This window comes from Budorcas taxicolor, chromosome 11, assembly GCF_023091745.1.
Source record: "Budorcas taxicolor isolate Tak-1 chromosome 11, Takin1.1, whole genome shotgun sequence".
Lineage (NCBI taxonomy): Eukaryota > Metazoa > Chordata > Mammalia > Artiodactyla > Bovidae > Budorcas > Budorcas taxicolor.
Genome location: NC_068920.1, coordinates 137906945 through 137924185, shown reverse-complemented (window position 1 = coordinate 137924185; position 17241 = coordinate 137906945). Strand labels below are relative to the sequence as shown.

Sequence of the window (17241 nt, the reverse complement as noted above, 5' to 3'; positions counted from 1 at the left end):
TAATAAACCAAATGGGTTTCCTACTTCTTCACATCACAGTTCTCCGATTCAAAAGGTAAATGCATCTGTTTGGCAGAACCAAGATCATATGCCCACACCCAAGCTGGAAGGGAGTTTGAGGAATATATTTTAGCTTCTGTAACAGGATATATGGACTTCCCAGGTGGCTCAGTGGTAAAGAATCTGCCTGCCAATGTAGGAGAGAGGGGTTTGATTCCTGGGTCAGGGATGATCCCTTGAAAAAGGGAAATGGCAACCCACTCTAATACTGTTGCCTGGGAAATCCCATCGACAGAGGAGTCTGGCAAGTTACAGTATATGGGGTCACAAAAGAGTCGGACACAACTTAGAGATGAATCAACAACAGTTCAGTTCAGTTCAGTTCATTTCAGTCGCTCAGTCATGTCCGACTCTTTGCGACTCCATGAATCGCAGCAGGCCAGGCCTCCCTGTCCATCACCAACTCCCGGAGTTCACTCAGACTTATGTCCATCGAGTCCGTGATGCCATCCAGCCATCTCATCCTCGGTCGTCCCCCTCTCCTCCTGCCCCCAATCCCTCCCAGCATCAGAGTCTTTTCCAGTGAGTCAACTCTTCGCATGAGGTGGCCAAAGTACTGGAGCTTCAGCTTTAGCATCATTCCTTCCAAAGAAATCCCAGGGCTGATCTCCTTTAGAATGGACTGGTTGGATCTCCTCGCAGTCAAAGGGACGCTCAAGAGTCTTCTCCAACACCACAGTTCAAAAGCATCAATTCTTCGGTGCTCAGCCTTCTTCACAGTCCAACTCTCACATCCATACATGACCACAGGAAAAACCATAGCCTTGACTAGATGGACCTTAGTCAGCAAAGTAATGTCTCTGCTTTTGAATATACTATCTAGGTTGGTCATAACTTCTCTTCCAAGGAGTAAGCGTCTTTTAATTTCATGGCTGCAATCACCATCTGCAGTGATTTTGAAGCCAAAAAAATAAAGTCTGACACTGTTTCCACTGTTTCCCCATCTATTTTCCATGAAGTGATGGGACTGGATGCCATGATCTTCGTTTTCTGAATGTTGAGCTTTAGGCCAACTTTTTCACTCTCCTCTTTCACTTTCATCAAGAGGCTTTTTAGTTCCTCTTCACTTTCTGCCATAGGGTGGTGTCATCTGCATATCTGAGGTTATTGATATTTCTCCCTGCAATCTTGATTCCAGCTTGTGTTTCTTCCAGTCTAGCGTTTCTCATGATGTACTCTGCATAGAAGTTAAATAAGCAGGGTGACAATATACAGCCTTGACGTACTCCTTTTCCTATTCAGAACCAGTCTGTTGTTCCATGTCCAGTTCTAACTGTTGCTTCCTGACCTGCATACAGATTTCTCAAGAGGCAGGTCAGGTGGTCTGGTATTCCCATCTCTTTCAGAATTTTCCACAGTTGATTGTGATCCATGCAGTCAAAGGCTTTGGCATAGTCAATAAAGCAGAAATAGATGCTTTGCAACAGTGATTAATCAATGATTCTGTGGGTCAGCAGTTTAGGCTGGGTTCAGTGGATAGTTCCATGAGCCTTCGCTGGGCTCACATAAGCTTCTATGGCTTTCCCTCCAGTTCTGGAGGCCAATAACTCCTTCTCACATTTCTAGCTGTTGGCTAGGAGAATAGGACGATTAGTTTTGTGTCTCTCACCGCCCCTCTCAATCACCTACTTCATTCGTGTGGTTGATGTCAGGGTTCCAAGGGGAGTGAGAGAGGGTGAGCTTCAACATGCAAGCACTTATTAAGCCTCTGCTGGCTTCAAGTTTGCTGTTATCACCCAAAGTGACATACAGCCAAACCCTAAGTTATTATGGGAGGGGATGGAGCGATGTGAGTTTGAGAACTGATTGTTAAATTTCCAGGAGTTTTTCACACTAGTTGTTAAACAGCTTGTAGCTTGAAATCGCCCACAGTGGGAACATTTATACCACAGAAATTGGCAAATGCTACCAACCAGGGCTTTTTTTTTTTTTTTTTTCCCAGAGAACCAATTTACCAGTATATCACTAGGACTGTCTGAAGACATGGGCACATGGAAAGAAATTATTGCAGCTGTTTTTGAAACAGTCTATCGTACTGAATGTATTTCTAAGCATGACAGAATTGCATATATATATATATAAAGATAGGATTTATATATATATAAATTTATATGTGTGTGTGTGTGAAGTCGCTCAGTCATGTCTGATTCTTTATGACACTGTGGACTGTAGCCTACCAGGCTCCTCCCTCCATGGAATTCTCCAGGCAAGAGTACTGGAGTGGGTTGCCATTTCCTTCTCCAGGGGATCTTCCCGACCCAGGGATCGAACCCGGGTCTCCTGCATTCCAGGCAGATGCTTTAACCTCTGAGCCACCAGGGAAGCCCTTATATATATATATATCTTTATATATATATAAAGATAGGATTGTTTGAGTGTTGAGCAGCCAGTAGTTCACATTATTGTGGTCATTTGCATAGTTTCATCTTTTCCAGTTACAGACCCTGCTTGAACCAGGCTAGGCCACTCTCATGATATAGTGAATTATTCAAAGGACAAGCATCTGAACCAAATTAATTCAGTCAGAATTATTCCCTGGGGCTTTTTCAAACTGAAGTCGAGGGAGGAAGGTCCCTCTCCTTTCTTTTACAAATTATGATGCTATGAGCCAAGAGCTGCCAGCAGTCATAATGACATTTTTGTAGGTGACAGCCAGCCTGGGAGAGAAAAAGCTAACATATACAGATTTACATGACAGAGAGACAGGAAAATAGTGAGAGAAAGAAAGTTAAGGGGAAGAGAGGAAAAGATGGATCTATCCTGACCCTTCTTGCTGTTTGGTTGTGTCTAACGTTATATATATATATATTTTGTTGTTGTTGTTGTTGTTGTTTTGTTTTTTGGCCTGTAGTATACTGAATTAACAGTTTCTGTCATTCACAACTAAACAGTCCTGACTAATACATGAGCAGCGATATCTTGTTGAAGTGGCTGAGAAACTAAGAAAAGGAAGGGACCAGTATTGCTGTGCAAAGACAGAACCTGGATCAGGGCATCTTGTCCATTCTTGGGGGGTAAATCATGCTAACATATGCATTGGTATTGACATTGGTAATATCATATGAAGAGCACCTCTGACACCTGTAGCTCTCCTCTCTACCCACTATGTCAGTTTAAGGAATGGTTGCAGATAATGAAAATGACTCCAGACAACTGAACTAGAAAGAGACTTATTACAGGGGAGTTAGGTGATTACAAAATTATTGGAAGGGTAGGAGGGGCAGACGGGGGGCTGAGCTTCTGGGTATGGCTCCCCTCACACCACAGAACTGGCCTGCTAAGGAAGTCATTGTTCCAGCTCCTGGCTTAAGGATATACCATCTTCACTGCAATTCACATAAAAAATTGAATGCGCTGTACTCTGTCTCTTTGCAACTACAAAGTTATACCAGCCAAGGAGATTTCTGCTTTAGTAACCACATGAAAAACAAATACCAGGGCTTCCTTGGTGGCTCAGTGGTAAAGTATCCACCTTTCAGTGCTGGAGACACAGGATTCGATCCCTGGTCTGGGAAGATTCCACGTGCCATGGAGCAGCTAAGCCCATGTACTACAACTATTGAGCCTGTGCTCTAGAACCCAGGAGCTGCAACTACTGAGCCCACGTGCCACAACTGCTGAAGCCCGAGCTCCCTAGGACACTTGCTCTGCAACCAGGAAAGCCAGCCTAATGAGAAACCTGCACATTGCAGCTGGAGAGTACCCCCCACTTGCCACAACTAGAAAAAAGGCCAAGCAGCAACAAAGACCCAGCATGGCCAAAAATAAATGAATGGATAAATAAAGTTATAAATAAGGTGGATATAAAAAAATATCCCCTTGACCATCCTTGCCAGCAGAAATGCCAGCAACCACAGAACCGTATATTCACTCCTCAATCTCACTCCTTAGAGGCAACAATAGTTAACATTTTCTTCTGTATCCCTCCATAAATTTTTCAAATGTACATAAACATACATGTAAACATAAATGTTACTAACTGATTTAAAGGACCTTTATTTGGATGTCTTTTCTAAGTAAAGAATATAACTGGGTTTTTTAAGCAGGTCACTCTGAGCCCTAATTTTAATGTGGAACCAGAAACTTTGGAAATAAAGATAAAATATTTAGGAAGAACATTAAGAATCAATTAAATAATGGAAGAGACACACAACTCTTTGAAAATCACATCAAAATGAAGTGTTGTTTTAAAAGTTTGGATTTGTATATACACATCTTTTACATTTAAAAGCAAAATGCTTCTATAATTTATGAAGGTGAAAATGTATATTAATTTTTAAAAGAGCAGAATTTTATAGTTTTGTCTAAATTCCACTTCAAAATGTACAGAGCAAAGAACAAATACATTATTCTTTCAAAAACACAGTGATGCTAAAGCTGAAACTCCAATACTTTGGCCACCTCATGCGAAGAGTTGACTCATTGGAAAAGACCCTGATGCTGGGAGGGATTGGAGGCAGGAGGAGAAGGGGATGACAGAGGATGAGATGGCTGGATGGCATCTCCGACTTGATGGACATGAGTTTGAGTAAACTCCAAGAGTTGGTGGTGGACAGGGAGGCCTGGTGTGCTGTGATTCACGGGGTCACAAAGAGTTGGACATGACTGAGCGACTGAACTGAATTGAAATGAACTGAAAGAGCAAAAATTAAAACAATTTTTATATACCCGCCAAAGTTAGAAACGAAAATCTGCAAAAATATAGAAAGAAAAAGAATTCTGAATCTCAGAGTGAGTGACTTTTAAGGGCTTGATTTTACATATAAGATAGTAAGCTCAATCAGTGCCACAGGATCTGACTCTATAAAGTTCAGTGCTGTAAGAGAAGGAAAAGTCTAGATGATGAGGAAAGAAAAACTGGAGTCGTTTGTCAGAGAAGGGCGCCGGCCTCATCCTCGCTTCTCACTGGGCACAGGCATGTCCCGGGTCCTCACAGGGCCTGGGGACTGTGTGAGGGGCAGACTGTGTGAGCCTGGGGGAACATGAGTTACTGCCTTTGTGCCCTGACCCTGCTCCAGGCATCCATCTCTGTCTGTGATACATGGATCCTGGTGCCGCTCACAACTGTTAATCATCGCAGCCCAGAGAGGGGCCTCTTGAGTGGGAGCCTCAGACACAGAGAGATTCCATCCCGTTACTACGGGCAACCAGGCAGGGCTAAAGTCTGTACCACCCGGCCTCCTGCTCCAACATGGGACCATGCCCCTGGCTGGCCTGCTCTGGGAGTGTGGTGGGGCCTGTCTGGTCTAGAGAGGGAAAGGCTGTGAGACAGTTTGGCTCAGACAATGGAGACCCCTGAGTGAGGCACGCGGGCTGGAGTTAAAGTGCATCTCTGGGGAAGAGGGTGGTGCTTTGGAAGATGAATCTGGCTCCCTGTGCTGGAAGGAACTGAGGGTGAGCGCTGTCTGTGGAGGGGACCTGGGCTGGTGGCAGAGGGTGTGAGGGATGTGGTGGGACCTGGGGCATATGGCAAGGAAGACTGGCCTGCTTTTCTTGATTGTGGGTGGGGAGGAGGAGACATCAGCCAGGACTCAGGTTTGTGCCCAGAATGCATTTCCTGGAAAGGGGGGTCTGAGACAGATTCCAGTTCCACAGGTTGATTAGGTAGCTCTCTTGGCATCAGCACCTGGAGGAGGGAAGGAAAGGAAGCACGATGGGAAGATGGACAAGTGAGCCACAATGCAGCCTCAACAGCAAGCCCAGCTGACCATACGTGGATGACCCTGCAGAACTGTGCCAACCCCAGCGATGGGACGGGGCTTTCGATTCCCACAGTGATGGTTCTTTGGATGTAGACCTCACTGGGAAAGGAGTGGGCATAGCTAAGATGGGTCCCTGCTGCTGACGATATCCCTGAGGCAGATGGACAGCTGAGGGCTTTCTGCCAGCGGCACTCCTAGCATTTGGGGATTAAACCTGTCCTTCCTGAGGGAGAGCTTGGTGGCCACAAGAGGGTACACCTCTGAGAAAAAATGGAGAATGATCAAGGAATCCTGGCAGGGCTGCTAGGAAAAGAGGGCCTGGGGAAGGTGATGAGTTCGGTTTCAGATGTGTTGAGCTTTGAGGTGTTTAAGGGACAGGTAGATGGAGAATCCAGTAGACAGCTGGGTGTATAGGTCTGAAGTTCTGGAGGAATCTCAAGGACAGAAATACAGATTTAGCAGAAACATAAATGTGGAGTGGAAATCAGAGGGATCAATGGAGCAGTTGGAGGCATGGAGAGATGAAACCCAAGCTGACCCATCTGGCTGCTGCCCTTCAGAGGGGGCCTCTCAAGAGGAAACACCTGGACCATCCCAGCAAAAACCCCAGTGGGTTCAGGAATTCCCATCTTGGTTGGAGCTCTTGGAGCTGAGTGAGAGCCCTGGTTGCACTCAACCAGATAAGAGCTCTTGGTGGCTGGTGTACAAGTCAGGTGGGAACATGGACCATGTGGTGGGAAAGAGCGCTGCCCAGGGGCGGAGATGCCCACATGGAGACCTCTCCTCTTCAGCTTGCTCCATCTCCTGTGTCCTCCCCCACCCCAACCTCCTCTACCCTCCTTTGCTTGAGGGCTTTCTCTCTCCCTTTCCCTGTCCCTTCCCTCTCCCAACTCTCTCCTTTCTATCTAGTTCTCTCTCCCTCCCTCCCTCTGGGCCCACTAGAGGGCAGCAACTCACAGTCCCGACCCAGTGTCCACCCTCCCAGCCTCTGCCAGTGCTCTGCCTCTGTCTAGGGGTGAGGTTGGGGGTAGGATAGATGGGGTGAGGTAGGAACGCCATGCTCAGTAGAGGGGGCAAGGACTCCTCCTTCTTCACTGCTTTACTGAAGCAGAGAGACAGAGCAGCCTACTGAACGACCTTGGACAGATGGGGTGTTTCAGGCTCAGAGAAGAGCCAGGGCCTCCTCAAGATCTCTGAGTTGACAGTCCCTTTCCTCTGCTCTCTCAAGGGCTCCAGAGCCTTAGAAATTGGAACTGGGCCTTATCCCCAATGCTCATGTCCCAGGGCGTTTTTGAAAGGATTCTTCCAGGAAATACAGGCTCTCAGATTGTCCAGGGTGGCAAAAGTCCAGGCTGGACCCCAGGCTGCTCCATCCCACCCCACCTGGAAGCCTCACCTGGGCCTGCTTGCCTGGGTGTGTGAGACCCCATGTTTGAGACCCTCAAAGTCTCCTTGTGGCCACAGGTCAGAGAAGCTGCGTCTGAGCATGGTCTGGCCAAGAGAAACTAAGTTTTTCCAGATGAAGGGGAAAATATGGAATGATATGGTGGGAGAGGGGGCGTCCTGGGAGGAAACCCCCGCAACAGAGCACTTACTTGGGGTCAGGCCCCAATTGCAACCCACGCCTCTCCCTCACCTCCCCTATACCATACTTATATTCATGCACACATCCATACATGCAGACATACATGCACACACACACACGTACACATGCATGCATACACACATGTACACACACGTGCACACATAGGCCAGCTTCAAAGCTGTGACCACCCAGGGGCAGCCTCAGCTCCTCTGGGCTCTGAGAACAGCCCTAGTCAAGAGGAGTTTGAGGACCCGGGTCTGGGAGGCCAGGGCCTTTGGTAGCAAGTCACTGCCCCTGACCAGCATCCTGCAGATCCCTGGATCCTGGGGTCACTTTTTCTGGGCTCAGCCACACCAATCTGCAGAACTAGTCCGTTCCTCCTGCTTTAGCTGAGCTGACATGGCTGGCTCTGTAGCTCCTATTCCTTCCAAAAGAAGGTGGAAGCCCAGCAAGAGGCAAGGTCTAAGAAACACCACTTACAGAAGAAATACCACTTTCCTGGCTGGAGCATGGGAAGGCCAGAAATGGAGCTTCCGGTGGCTGGCCTCGGCATAACTGCACACATGGGCCAGTGCAAGGCCAGCCCCTCTCATCCACGATTCCACAAGCCCGACTGCTTTCATTTAAGCAACAGCCATGATGTCCCTGATGGAGAGGTGGGCCCTGAGGTTTTGTGGGCATCTGGTTTCACCAAATTTCTCTCTGTCTTCATTTTTCAAAAATTTGTCTCATTTTGGTTTTTCTTTTTTCTTTAAATTTGCCGAAACAGAATAAGTGTTTGTTTCTCTAGTAGCTGGCCCACCCTTCATCAGACTCTGCCATCTTCCCCTTAAAGTAGCACAGAATAGGGGCCCCTGGCCTGCTGAGATCCTGCTTGTTTGTCAGCGGTGAGGGTAGCACTTGCAGATCTCAAAGCAATGTCTTTGGTAACCTCGGACTTTCTGGATGCCCTCTGGGTTTCCCAGGTGGTGCTAGTGGTAAATAATCCACCTGCCAATGTAGAAGAAGCAAGAGATGTGGGTTTAATCCCTGGGTCAGGAAGATCCTCTGGAGTAGGGCATGGCAGCTCACTGCAGTATTTTTGCCTGGAAAATCCCATGGAGGAGCCTGGTAGGAGCCTGGTAGGCTACAGTCCGTGGGATTGCAAAGAGTCTAACACGACTGAACGACTGAGCACAAACACACAAGCTTTCTGAATGTTCTCTAGCTCTCATTTCAAGAAATAAGCTTGATATACTCACCACAGAGCTTCTCGCTCAAAGAAGAAAAGCGTCCATTCAGTCCATGGCTGCTGCTCGCACAGGCTTCTAGCCAGAGGGACGAAGAAGGACAGGATGTTCCACCTGGACTGGAGGTGGAGAGCTGAGCTCTTTGGCCCAGAAGTATATAGGGAGGATAACAGAGAGATAAAAGAAACAAGACGTTGGGTATGTGTGTCTGGACTTCCTCTTCCTATCTCCATATCAGATGCGGGAGCTATCATCAGTTCAGTTCAGTTCAGTCACTCAGTCATGTCTGACTCTGCGACCCCATGAATCGCAGCACGCCAGGCCTCCCTGTCCATCACCAACTCCCAGAGTTCACTCAGACCCACGTCCATCCAGTCAGCGATGCCATCCAGGCATCTCATCCTCTGTCGTCCCCCTCTCCTCCTGCCCCAATCCCTCCCAGCATCAGAGTCTTTACCAATGAGTCAACTCTTCGCATGAGGTGGCCAAAGTACTGGAGCTTCAGCTTTAGCATCATTCCTTCCAAAGAAATCCCAGGGCTGATCTCCTTCAGAATGGACTAGTTGGATCTCCTTGCAGTCCAAAGGACTCTCAAGAGTCTTCTCCAACACCACAGTTCAAAAGCATCAATTCTTTGGTGCTCAGCCTTCTTCACAGTCCAACTCTCACATCCATACATGACCACAGGAAAAACCATACCCTTGACTAGACGGACCTTAGTCGGCAAAGTAATGTCTCTGCTTTTGAATATGCTATCTAGGTTGGTCATAACTTTTCTTCCAAGGAGTAAACATCTTTTGATTTCATGGCTACAATCACCATATGCAGTGATTTTGGAGCCCAAACAAAGTCTGACACTGTTTCCACTGTTTCCCAATCGATTTCCCATGAAGTGATGGGACCAGATGCCATGATCTTCGTTTTCTGAATGTTGAGCTTTAGGCCAACTTCTTCACTCTCCACTTTTACTTTCATCAAGAGGCTTTTTAGTTCCTCTTCACTTTCTGCCATAAGAGTGGTGTCATCTGCATGTCTGAGGTTATTGATATTTCTTCCAGCAATCTTGAGTCCAGCTTGTGCTTCTTCCAGCCCAACATTTCTCATGATGAACTCTGCATATAAATTAAATAAGCAGGGTGACAGTATATAGCCTTGACGTACTCCTTTTCCTATTTGGAACCAGTCTGTTGTTCCATGTCCAGTTCTAACTGTTGCTTCCTGATATGCATATAGGTTTCTCAAGAGACAGGTCAGGTGGTCTGGTATTCCCATCTCTTTCAGAATTTTCCACAGTTGATTGTGATCCACACAGTCAAAGGCTTTGGCATAGCAATAAAGCAGAAATAGATGTTTTTCTGGAACTCTCTTGCTTTTTCCATGATCCAGCAGATGTTGTCAACTTGATCTCTGGTTCCTCTGCCTTTTCTAAAACCAGCTTGAACATCTGGAAGTTCATGGTTCACATATTGCTGAAGCCTGGCTTGGAGAATTTTGAGCATTACTTTACTAGTGTGTGAGATGAGTGCAATTGTGTGGTAGTTTGAGCATTCCTTGGCATTGCCTTTCTTTGGGATTGGAATGAAAACTGACCTTTTCCAGTCCTGTGGCCACTGCTGAGTTTTCCAAATTTGCTGGCATATTGAGTGCAGCACTTTCACAGCATCATCTTTCAGGATTTGAAACAGCTCCACTGGAATTCCATCACCTCCACTAGCTTTGTTCCTAGTGATGCTTTCTAAGGCCCACTTGACTTCACATTCCAGGATGTCTGGCTCTAGGTGAGTGATCACACCATCGTGATTATCTTGGTCGTGAAGATCTTTTTTGTACAGTTCTTCCATGTATTCTTGCCACCTCTTCTTAATATCTTCTGCTTCTGTTAGGTCCATACCATTTCTGTCCTTTATCGAGTCCATCTTTGCATGAAATGTTCCCTTGGTATCTCTAATTTTCTTGAAGAGATCTCTAGTCTTTCCCATTCTATTGTTTTCCTCTATTTCTTTGCATTGATCACTGAAGAAGGCTTTCTTATCTCTTCTTGCTATTCCTCGGAACTCTGCATTCAGATGCTTGTATCTTTCCTTTTCTTCTTTGCCTTTTGCTTCTCTTCTTTTCACAGCTATTTGTAAGGCCTCCCCAGACAGCCATTTTGCTTTTTTGCATTTCTTTTCCATGGGGATGGTCTTGATCCCTGTCTCCTGTACAATGTCACGAACCTCATTCCATAGTTCATCAGGCACTCTATCTATCAGATCTAGGCCCTTAAATCTATTTCTCACTTCCACTGTATAACCATTAGGAATTTGATTTAGGTCATACCTGAATGGTCTAGTGGTTTTCCCTACTCTCTTCAATTTAAGTCTGAATTTGGCAATAAGGAGTTGATGATCTGAGCCACAGTCAGCTCCCAGTCTTGTTTTTGCTGACTGTATAGAGCTTCTCCATCTTTGGCTGCAAAGAATATAATCAGTCTGATTTCAGTGTTGACCGTCTTGTGATATCCATGTGTAGAGTCTTCTCTTGTGTTGTTGGAAGAGGGTGTTTGCTATGACCAGTGCATTTTCTTGGCAAAACTCTATTAGTCTTTTCCCTGCTTCATTCTGTATTCCAAGGCCAAATTTGCCTGTCACTCCAGGTGTTTCTTGACTTCCTACTTTTGCATTCCAGTCCCCTATAATGAAAAGGACATCTTTTTTGGGTGTTAGTTCTAAAAGGTTTTGTAGGTCTTCATAGAACCATTCAACTTCAGCTTCTTCAGCGTTACTGGTTGGGGCATAGACTTGGATTACTGTGATATTAAATGGTTTGCCTTAGAAACAAACAGAGATCATTCTGTTCACATAGCACATATAGCGAGGGCAGCTGCGACAGCGCACATAGCATGGCCGAGAGGAGCTACCCCACGACCAAGGAGCGGTGGCTGTTCGGGCGCAGGAGGGCCTAAAGGAGCTATTCCACGTTCAAGGTCAAGAGGGGCGGTGGTGAGGAGATACCCCTCGTCCAGGGTAAGGAACAGTGGCTGCGCTTTCCTGGAGCAACCGTGAAGAAATACCCCACGCCCAAGGTAAGAGAAACCCAAGTAAGACCGTAGGTGTTGCAAGAGGGCATCAGAGGGCAGACACACTGAAACCATAATCACAGAAAACTAGTCAATCTAATCACACTAGGACCACAGTCTTGTCTAACTCAATGAAACTAAGCCATGCCCATGAGGCTGCCCATGAGGCCACCCAATACAGGCGGGTCATGGTGGAGAGGTCTGACAGAATGTGGTCCACTAGAGAAGGGAATGGCAAACCACTTCAGTATTCTTGCCTTGAGAACCCCGTGAACAGTATGAAAAGGCAAAATGATAGGATACTGAAAGAGGAACTCCCCAGGTCAGTAGGTGCCCAATATGCTACTGGAGATCAGTGGAGAAATAACTCCAGAAAGAACGAAGGGATGGAGCCAAAGCAAAAATAATACCCAGCTGTGGATGTGACTGGTGATAGAAGCAAGGACCGATGCTGTAAAGAGCAATATTGCATAGGAACCTGGAATGTCAGGTTCATGAATCAAGGCAAATTGGAAGTGGTCAAATAGGAGATGGCAAGAGTGAACGTCAACATTCTAGGAATCAGCGAACTAAAATGGACTGGAATGGGTGAATTTAACTCAGATGACCATTATATCTATTACTGCAGGCAGGAATCCCTTAGAAGAAATGGAGTAGCCATCATGGTCAACAAAAGAGTCTGGGAGCTATATAGATACACAGATTAAAAGGAAAACTGAAAACAGAAGGGTTTTCTACCCTGCTCCCTGTTTGGAACTCTGGGAGGAGAAAGGTGTGCACAGTGACCTTGGCAAATGGGGACAGCCTCTGCAAATGTCCACATGGATAGTTGTTTAGGGGCAGAACCCGAGCTAGTGCTCTCCCAAATCCCCGTATAGAATGGAAAAGATCTGGACGTTCTTGCATGCTCTGTAGCAGGATGCCCTTGGTCCTTGTGTGGGAAATCAGTAGGTTGCCACTGAGGGGAGGCAATGTGGTGTCACCAAAGTGGCTGAGGGATGGCCAGGCTAAGCTTCAGGCCAGATGGAAGATGTGTTTGATAGATATGCTCCCGGAAGACTCTGTTGATTAAAATTTTAGTTTCCCTTAACGCTGGCTGGTTAACTCGTGCTGACATCTTCTACCAAGATGACACCATGGCTGATCCAACCTGTCACACGGGCTGAGACCCAGAGAAAGAAAGTTCTGGTTTGTTTTTGAGAATAGTCATGGGAAAGCCACTGAAGACAATTCTTAAGGTATTTTTTAAGTGAAAACAAAACAAAAGGTTAAACAACAGTGTGCAGAGGCAGGGAAGGGGGAGTTAGTATTTAAGGGACAGAGATTTGGTCTGGGAAGATGAAAACATTCTGGAGATGGGTGATGGTAATGGTTTCACAACAGTTTGAATGGACTTAACTAACACCACTGAGGGGCTTCCCAGGTGGCACTAGGGGTAAAGAGTACACCTGTCAAGACAGGAGATATAAGAGATGTGGGTTTGATCCCTGGGTCAGGGAAGAACCTCTGGAGGAAGGCATGGCAACCCAATCCAGGATTCTTGCCTGGAGAATCCTAGGAACAGAGGAGCCTGGCAGGCTATAGTCCATACGTCGCAAAAAGTTGGACAAAACTGAAGCAATTTAGCACATACACAATGCCACTGAATTGTACACTTAAAATGCTTGAAATGGTAAATTTTATGTGAAGTATATTTGCCACAATAAAAAAAATAGTATATCCAGTATAATCTGGTATTTATAAATTAACAGAACATATATGCAGGGGAAAAAGACTTCAGGAACGCATGTCAACACATGACAGCATGCTGGGTACTGAAATTACAGGTGCTTTTTCTTTTCGTCCTTCCTTCCCTCTGAACCCAAGGTGTTGTCTGGCCCAGGTTCTCAGACCCTCTTATCGTTACATAGGTTCTTCTCCGCCCTCCCTCCACCCACTGTGGAGTTTCTTGGTAAGTGAAGAACCAGCTCGCTCCATAAACACCCACCCTGGCCTTCCTTTTCTCTGATCAAGTAGAAGAGGTAGAATGTCTTTAACATCTCACTTATCTGCTCCTTATGTTCCTTCTGGGAAGGTACAAAGCACAAGCCATAGCTGGGCAAAGGAGTCAAGTTAAAGGTAGAACTGATGGACAAAGGGCTGAGCAGGCAGAGGGGTGAGGACTGGTTCCATAAGCCATGTCAGCCCAGGGTTTCTATATAGCCAGGGTCAGGTATGGAAGGAAAAAGGGCATGGGGATGACCATCTGGAGACTGAGGGACACAGGGGTCAGGATCCTTGATGTCAGGGACTGAGAGAGGCATGTACTTATGTACAAGGACCTAGCAGGAGCCTTGTTTAAACTTCTCATCAGGTGTGGGCACTTCCAAGCTCATGGGAGGGGAGGAGGTTGAATCACCCTGCATAGATCAGGGACCACACAGATAAGCCTGTGCTGAGAGCCTCGGGTCTGTCCGGTCAGCAATGAGAAGGACCAGCCAAACCTCTTCTGGTCTGTACCAGGTAGCATCTTTGGGGGCTCTGCCCAGGGGTACGTTCTACTGTCTCCTTACACTGAGCTTCTCAGGGCCGCTTCCCCAAGGCTGTGTAGTGCTGATAGCTCTTTCCAAGCTCCTTCCCACCTCATGCAGGCAACCCAAGTAGTATTAATAAACTCCCAGAGAGCCCATGGACACCATCACTTGGTTCTCAGACTGATCTCTGAATTCAGAGCTTAGTGGGGAGGTTGTGCATTCATACAAGCTCTTATTCATACTTTGACTCATTCGCTTAGCTCTAATCTATTTCTTTACTTGCTCACTCATTCATTCATTCTCTCATCAGCTCATTCATTCTCTCACCCCTCTAGGAAATGTTTCATGATCCCTCTTGCTGGGCTCAACTGTAAGAGATACAGAAACAAATGAGACCTATTTCCATCTTCAAGAGCTCATCTGGTGAGTTCAGTTCAGTTCAGTCGCTCAGTCGTGTTTGACTGTTTGCAACCCTGTGGACTGCAGCATTCGAGGCCTCCCTGTCCATCACCAACTCCTGGAGTGTACTCAAACTCATGTCCATTGAGTCGGTGATGCCATCCAACCATCTCATCCTCTGTCGTCCCCTTCTCCTCCCACCTTCAATCTTTCCCAGCATCAGGGTCTGAGAGGAGAAGCTAAAAGAGGAGGCAAATACTTAGAAAATGAAACAGAAAGTGGTAAGTGCCGTAGGAGGTATACAGAAGCTACTGAAGTTCGAAAAGTGAAAGAAAGTGAAAGTGAAGTCTCTCAGTCATGTCTGACTCTTTGAGACCCCATGGACTCTAGCCTACCAGACTCCTCCGTCCATGGGATTTTCTAGGCAAGAATACTGGAATTCAGAAGAGGGAGAACTCTCTGGAAGGGCCATCTGACCTGGCCACTTTGGTCTTGATCTGTTCTGTTAAGACCAGAGTTCACTAATGTGCATGGCGTCTACAGTCACTCCACCCAGCACGGCTGGAGTCTCTGGCTGGCTCCGGACCTGGACTCTGTATTGCCCTACTTTGCACTGTAGTGTCAGCACCAGTAAACAGGATGTTATTGAGTCAGCTCACCTCCAGGGCCCTGCCAAAATTGTACTTCCCGTAGCTCATGAGGGGGTTAGGATAGTGCCTCCTAGAGGACAGGTTAATATTTAGTTCGTTTTAGATACAAAGTTTGCATTTATAAACACTCATGTATCCACAGCACTGCATTTTCTGGGTACCTGTGGGTACATTATGCAGACAGAGCTCTCTGTAGTAATTGTGGGGTCTGACCACAGGGGTTAATAGTCAGCCGCCTGTTGCTCTGGCTAAACCATGAGAAAATCACCATAGGAAAAGAATAAAAGCAAAATATACCAATACAGCATAACCCAAATAAAAGTACATCGGGTTGATCAGTTGGCATTGTCATGCCCTCCTAAGCTAAGGAAAAACACAGGGTGAACCTTGGAACACCGGGTTCAGAATGCTTCTTGTGTACACACCAAGGCATTTTCCTAAGGCATATGCAGGTCTATGACCTCCAGCTAGGTGATACCCCTTGTACAAGAAAAGAACAAAGATTGAAGCAATCAATAGAATGGGAGACATGACCGGGGACACGGGAGGCTGACTTCATCGTAGCACAACAGATACTTTCTGCTTGCCAAGACACTAAATAAAAGTGATGTGGCTCTGAGGAACAGGGTGCTAGATCCAAGAGGTCTTGAGTCCCCCAGGCCCATCTTTAAAACTTTCATTCTGTCCCTAGTTTCTTTTTCCCAAACTGTGCGTCGATTCCTACCTGCTGCGCTGGCTGCAGCATCTGACCACAGGGGGCAGGTCTGCTTTTCCACTTTCCCAGCAGAGTGGCTGATGGACAAGGAGACTGATAGCAGCAAACAGCCGGGGTCGTAGTGGGTAACTGACGAGGAGAGCCACAGGAGAAGGCTGGACCTCCGGCTACCTTGGTGTTGGAGAGACAGGGTAGATTTTCCTTAAAGCTAACAGAACTCAGGCTTTGGGACCCTGAACTTGCATATTCCCCTTCCAAAGCTCAGCAGCTAATTTTTTTTTTAATTAAAAAAAATTTGAGATGAAATTCATATATAAAATTTACCATTTTAACCATTTTAACAGTTTAGTATAGTCATAATATTGTACAGTCATCAGTGCTATCTAACTCTAAAATATCCTCATTGCACCTCAAAGAAGCCCCATTCATGTTAAAGCAGTTATTTCTCAGCCCCTGGCAACTAGTAATCCACTTCCTATATATTTACCTATTCTGGATGATGTATATAAATGCAGTTGCAGTGGCATTTATGTCTGGCTCCTTTTGTGGCCTTTTGTGTCTGGCTTCTTTCACTTAGCATAATACTCTCAGGGTTTATCGATATACTAACATGTATTAGTATTTCATTCTTTTTTTGGCTGAATCATATTCTACTGTATGGATATACGACACTTCATTTATCCATTCATCAGTTGATAGACATTTGAGTTGGTTTTTCTGTTTGGCTAAAAGGATAATCTGCTATAAAAATTCATATATAAGTTTTTGTGTGAATATAATTTTTTAATTCTATTGGTTATGTATCTAGAAATGGACTTTGTGGGTCATGTGGTAACTTAATCTTTAAATTTTTGAGGAACTTCAAACTGGTTTCCACAGAGGCTGTACCATTTTATATTCCTATGTGAGGAACGTGTGAAGATTCAGTCGTATTGAGTGTGTGAATTTCTTGCATCCTCCTCAATATTTCTTATTTTTGTTTTTTGAATTGTAGCCGTCCTAGTAGGTGTGAGCAGGTGTCTCCTTGTGGCTTTGATTTGCATTTCTAATGACTAGTGATGATGGACATCTTTTATGTACCTGATGGCCATTTGAATGTCCTCTTTGAAGAAATGTATATTCACATCCTTCATCCATTTTTAAAATGGGTTGTCTTTTGTTGTTGGATTGTAAGAGTTCTTTATGTATTTTGGATCTGGACTCTTATTGGATATACTGTTTGCAAATATTTTCTCTCTTTCTGTGGGTTGTCTTTTCACTTTCAAGATAGTGTCCTTTGATGCACAAATTTTGATTGAATCCTATTTATTTTTATTTATTTTTTTCTTTT

At 45.6% G+C, this 17241-nt stretch overlaps 1 long non-coding RNA gene and 1 other non-coding gene across 2 annotated transcripts in view; one reads left to right on the top strand and one right to left on the bottom strand.

Moving 5' to 3' along the window:
• Window positions 1-17241, top strand: part of LOC128055363 (uncharacterized) — a 70738-nt gene that overhangs the window by 24629 nt on the left and 28868 nt on the right. The gene's annotated exons all lie outside the window — the stretch shown is intronic.
• TRNAS-GGA (transfer RNA serine (anticodon GGA)) lies at window positions 2311-2382 on the bottom strand. Its single transcript has one exon. It is a non-coding gene; the product is annotated as a tRNA-Ser (tRNA).